Here is a 6279-nt window from a genome sequence, read left to right as displayed (position 1 = left end):
TCTAGAAAGATAAGATTGGAATTAAATGTGTTGATTGCCTTAGCTGCGACAAACTGCAGCCTGACATTGCAGTTATCTGAGTGACGGTTAAGGGGAAGGAATTTCGGTGTCAAAAACACTTGATTTACACAAACCTGAAAAAAATTGTTTGACAAAATATGGAGGGATGTCAGACATAAGCTACTACAATGTGCTATGGTGGTTAGGGTGCTTGGACTGCTCCTTCAAGAGAAAAGTTAAATATTGTAAAAACAGTATAGTTTTAGATTATTTTAAAAAGAATACAGTCAGAGGTGAAATGTCGGAAATTGAAAAAAAAAATTAAAACACGTAACGTAGACTTGGGGATTTTTTCCATCTTGACTATTTTAGCCTACCGTTGTACGTTAGTGAATATATATGTTAAGTTGTCTGTTTACCTCCACTGTCAGTGATTGGCACTTATCTGTAAAATGGTACCAGGCATGTTTCTCTTTTACACACAGACGGAGCATCTTGCGATCTTTGCCTCGTGGAAGATGACACAGTATTTACTATCAAGCCGTAAGTAGAACAGATTTATGCACAGAAGATACAGGAATGAAAAGCTTTGACGCTTATCATCCACTCCCTCTTCCCACACACAGGCACATTAACGTTGGCCATCGATTCCAGGCAGAGATTCCGGAGTTACGGCACTTTTCGCTAGCAGCGAGAGAGGAGGAGAAGGCTTCTTTGGTGTGGAGACCCTGCTCTGACCTGGAGACTGGTAGGAAACGGCTTCCATGGCTTGCTTCTAATGTGGATACTGTATGTAGCTGGATTACAATATTGGGGATTTGGAAAAATCTCTCAGCTGTGAAGTGATTTGTGCTCACACAGGTCTACCCACACAGCTGCGACAAAGTGAAATAGGGAACCATGGTGTAAAGACAATGTATATAAACAGATTATATATGTGTTGTGCTTCTGTTGTACTGATAGCAGTGATGGTGAACTAAGAAGCCAGGCATAAGATATTCACCCCCAGAGCATTTCTGACGCCCCCTCTAGAAAGATACACTTTTTAGACTAAACCCAAATCCAGAACAATCCTCAATCCTGAGTGACTCCCACGAAGTGATTCCCCAGGAAAAAATCCAATCACCTGAATGGCACCCCAGATAAATCCAATCACCTGAATGACACCCCAGATAAATCCAATCACCTGAATGACACCCCAGATAAATCCAATCACCTGAATGGCACCCCAGATAAATCCAATCACCTGAATGACACCCCAGATAAATCCAATCACCTGAATGACACCCCAGATAAATCCAATCACCTGAATGACACCCCAGATAAATCCAATCACCTGAATAGCACCCCAGATAAATCCAATCACCTGAATGGCACCCCAGATAAATCCAATCACCTGAATGACACCCCAGATAAATCCAATCACCTGAATGGCACCCCAGATAAATCCAATCACCTGAATAGCACCCCAGATAAATCCAATCACCTGAATGACACCCCAGATAAATCCAATCACCTGAATGACACCCCAGATAAATCCAATCACCTGAATAGCACCCCAGATAAATCCAATCACCTGAATAGCACCCCAGATAAATCCAATCACCTGAATAGCACCCCAGATAAATCCAATCACCTGAATGACACCCCAGATAAATCCAATCACCTGAATAGCACCCCAGATAAATCCAATCACCTGAATAGCACCCCAGATAAATCCAATCACCTGAATGACACCCCAGATAAATCCAATCACCTGAATGACACCCCAGATAAATCCAATCACCTGAATGACACCCCAGATAAATCCAATCACCTGAATAGCACCCCAGATAAATCCAATCACCTGAATAGCACCCCAGATAAATCCAATCACCTGAATGACACCCCAGACAAATCCAATCACCTGAATGACACCCCAGATAAATCCAATCACCTGAATGACACCCCAGATAAATCCAATCACCTGAATGGCACCCCAGATAAATCCAATCACCTGAATGGCACCCCAGATAAATCCAATCACCTGAATGACACCCCAGATAAATCCAATCACCTGAATAGCACCCCAGATAAATCCAATCACCTGAATGACACCCCAGATAAATCCAATCACCTGAATGACACCCCAGATAAATCCAATCACCTGAATAGCACCCCAGATAAATCCAATCACCTGAATAGCACCCCAGATAAATCCAATCACCTGAATAGCACCCCAGATAAATCCAATCACCTGAATAGCACCCCAGATAAATCCAATCACCTGAATGACACCCCAGATAAATCCAATCACCTGAATAGCACCCCAGATAAATCCAATCACCTGAATAGCACCCCAGATAAATCCAATCACCTGAATGACACCCCAGATAAATCCAATCACCTGAATGACACCCCAGATAAATCCAATCACCTGAATGACACCCCAGATAAATCCAATCACCTGAATAGCACCCCAGATAAATCCAATCACCTGAATAGCACCCCAGATAAATCCAATCACCTGAATGACACCCCAGACAAATCCAATCACCTGAATGACACCCCAGATAAATCCAATCACCTGAATGACACCCCAGATAAATCCAATCACCTGAATGGCACCCCAGATAAATCCAATCACCTGAATGGCACCCCAGATAAATCCAATCACCTGAATGACACCCCAGATAAATCCAATCACCTGAATAGCACCCCAGATAAATCCAATCACCTGAATGACACCCCAGATAAATCCAATCACCTGAATGACACCCCAGATAAATCCAATCACCTGAATAGCACCCCAGATAAATCCAATCACCTGAATAGCACCCCAGATAAATCCAATCACCTGAATAGCACCCCAGATAAATCCAATCACCTGAATGGCACCCCAGATAAATCCAATCACCTGAATGACACCCCAGATAAATCCAATCACCTGAATGACACCCCAGATAAATCCAATCACCTGAATGACACCCCAGATAAATCCAATCACCTGAATGGCACCCCAGATAAATCCAATCACCTGAATAGCACCCCAGATAAATCCAATCACCTGAATGACACCCCAGATAAATCCAATCACCTGAATAGCACCCCAGATAAATCCAATCACCTGAATAGCACCCCAGATAAATCCAATCACCTGAATAGCACCCCAGATAAATCCAATCACCTGAATAGCACCCCAGATAAATCCAATCACCTGAATGACACCCCAGATAAATCCAATCACCTGAATGGCACCCCAGAAAAATTCAGAGTCAAGAGTTACTAGAGTCATCTAGAAAGATTGTCAGTAACAAGTGACACCTCTGACAGACCCCTCACATACTGACATACTGAATGAATGTACCAGTAAATGAGTAACATTTAAAGGATGAAGGTATCTGAACCATGATAATAAACTGTTTTGTTTTTTCTGTAGTATCACACCTTTTAAACCTTGCATGTTCCAGTGCTCTACCAGGAGGGGGCACTAACCTGGAGCTCGCTCTGCACTGCCTTCACGCTGCTAACGGTAACATCATGGTAAATGGAACAGGCTGAACTAAGCCTTAATATCAATACTAGCTTATTCTAGCTTGTAACTCCTCCTATTACTCCGTATAAACTCTCCATATAACGCCTCCTATTACTCCATATAAACTCTCCCTATAACTCCTCCTATTACTCAGTATAACCTCCATATAACTCCTCCTATTATTCCATATAACCATCCTTATAACTCCTCCAATTACTCTATATACCCCCTCCCTTATTACTCCGTATAAACTATCCCTATAACTCCTATTACTCCATACAACCCTCAATATAACGCCTCCTATAACTCCATTATAACCTCCCTATAACTTCTTCTATTACACCATATAACACTCCCAATAACCCTCTAACTCCTCCTATTACTCAATATAACCTATCCCTATAACTCCTCCTATTACTCCATATAACCCTCACTATAACTCCTCCTATTACTCCATGTAACCCTCACTATAACTCCTCCTATTACTCCATATAACCCCTCCCTATAACCCCTCCTATTACTCCATATAACCCTCACTATAACTCCTCCTATTACTCCATAGAACCCTCCCTATAACTCCTCCTATTACTCCATAGAACCCTCCCTATAACTCCTCCTATTACTCCATATAACCCCTCCTATTACTCCATATAACCCCCCTATAACACCTCCTATTACTCCCTATAACTCCTCCTCTTACTCCCTATAACTCCTCCTATTACTCCATACACCAGTCCCTGTATATTGTCCTATTACTCCCTATAACTCCTCCTATTACTCCCTATAACTCCTCCTATTACTCCCTATATCTCCTCCTATTACTCCCTATAACCCCTCCTATTACTCCCTATAACCCCTCCTATTACTCCCTATAACTCCTCCTATTACTTCCTATAACTCCTCCTATTACTTCCTATAACTCCTCCTATTACTCCATACACCAGTCCCTGTATATTGTCCTATTACACTATAATAATGTATTTTCTTCTGTAGGATGCTTTGGAGATGCTCTTTAGATCTGATCCCCAGGAATTATTACCCCATTCCCTTGCAGACTATCACTATGCCGGTAAGCAGGTTAATGAGCAATGCAATGGTTTTATTTATTATTTGCACTGTATAGTTTTGTTACAAGCAGATTGCACTTTCTGGCATTAATGTCTGGCTTAACTTCAAAAAGTGAAATGTGAGCGTAGAAAGGAGAGCTATTTGTTACACACAGCATGGTATTAAGGCAGCATTGCTAATCTGTCATTTATAGAGGGCAGCGCAGTAATGCTACATTTCTGTCTCTAGAGGGCACTCCTATATCACTGAGCTGGTATTCAAATAATGTTTATGCAGAACACTGAAGCTGGAAAAAATACTTCTAGATCGGAAACCAAACCATGCTGACCATACCCAAAAGGTCAGATCTCTAGTCCTTAGGTTTGTGGTTATCGGTCCCTTTGAATCAAAGCCTATTTTTAGTTTTAAACCAGTGTTAAAAACAGCATTCTATTGCTAAGGGTGTCCAGAAATGTAGGCTGAAGTCTGAAATACAATTCCTTCCTGTGCTCATTTGCATATCATGCTGGGAATTCTGGGATATGGGTGGACACGTTTCCTCTGATTCTCTGTGCCCAAGGTGGTATTTTCCAAAGGTTCTAATTGAGATATGAATCACCAGAAAGGGAGTATTGGAACATATACATAACACACATATAAACTGATCAGCCCCAGCATTAAACCCACTGGCAGGTAAATAACATTGAGATCTATTGCAGCAAGTGAACAGTCAGTTTTTGAATTTCATGTGTAGGAAGCAGGAAAAATGTGGACGCGAAAAGATCTGAGTGACTTTGACAATGGTCAAATTGTGAAAGCTAGACAACTGGGTCAGAGTCAAAACGGCAAGTCCTGTTTGGTGTGCCTGGTATGCAATCGTTAGTACCTACCTAAAGTGGTATACCGAAGGACAACAGGCGAATAAGCGTCAAGGTCATGGGCACACAAGTGGGGAGCGAAGACTAGCCCGTCTGGTCTGATCACTTACTTTGACATGTACCACTTACCTACAGATTGTTACAGACCACGTACACCCATTCATGGCAATAGTGTTCCCTGATGGCAGTGGCCTCTCTCAGTAGGAGAATGCACCCTGCCACACTGCAAAAATTATTCAGGAATAGTTTGAAGAACATAGAGGCCAAGGCAACACCTTGACAAAGAGTTCAAGTTTTCGCCAAATTCCCCAGATCTGAATCTGATTGATCATCGGTGGGATGTGTGGGAACAACAAATCTGATCCATGGAGGCCCCACCTCGCAACTTGCAGCAATAAAAAAAAGATACCACAGGACATGTTCAAAGGCATGCGTTCAGGACGCATAAAATGTGGAGTCCATGCCTTGACACATAGTTACATAGTACAGCCTTCCTCACATCCGCAGCAGGGAGTATACAAATTGCAGTGGTACACACATGTATATTTCCATAATAGACAGTTGGCAAGCAGAAAAGGTTATGCATGCTGCACTATTGTTTTTGGTTTAAAAGCGAAGTATACATAGAATACAACAATTATAGGGTATTCCCAGCCCATATGGTGACATCTGTCTGCTATTGTCGTGTACAGTATGTGGCTGATCAGAAGGGTTGGCCAGAAGACGTCTCATATGTCGGCTAGGCTTGCAAGATAGTATATGTTAGGCGGATGAGTTGAGTCGAGGGTATTAAAAGTATGGTGAGTGAAGTAAAACAATTTATGAGTGGGTACGTCCAGT

General features: G+C 42.1%; 1 long non-coding RNA gene across 1 annotated transcript; it reads left to right on the top strand.

Moving 5' to 3' along the window:
* Nucleotides 1–701: 701 nt before the first annotated feature.
* LOC134573282 (uncharacterized) lies at nt 702–4557 on the top strand. Its single transcript, XR_010085314.1, has 3 exons — nt 702–748; nt 3419–3522; nt 4508–4557. It is a non-coding gene; the product is annotated as an uncharacterized LOC134573282 (long non-coding RNA).
* The last annotated feature ends 1722 nt before the right edge of the window (nt 4558–6279 follow it).

Source organism: Pelobates fuscus, chromosome 9, assembly GCF_036172605.1.
Source record: "Pelobates fuscus isolate aPelFus1 chromosome 9, aPelFus1.pri, whole genome shotgun sequence".
NCBI lineage: Eukaryota > Metazoa > Chordata > Amphibia > Anura > Pelobatidae > Pelobates > Pelobates fuscus.
Note: the sequence above shows the minus strand (reverse complement) of the source record. Positions and strands in the feature narration are given on the sequence as shown.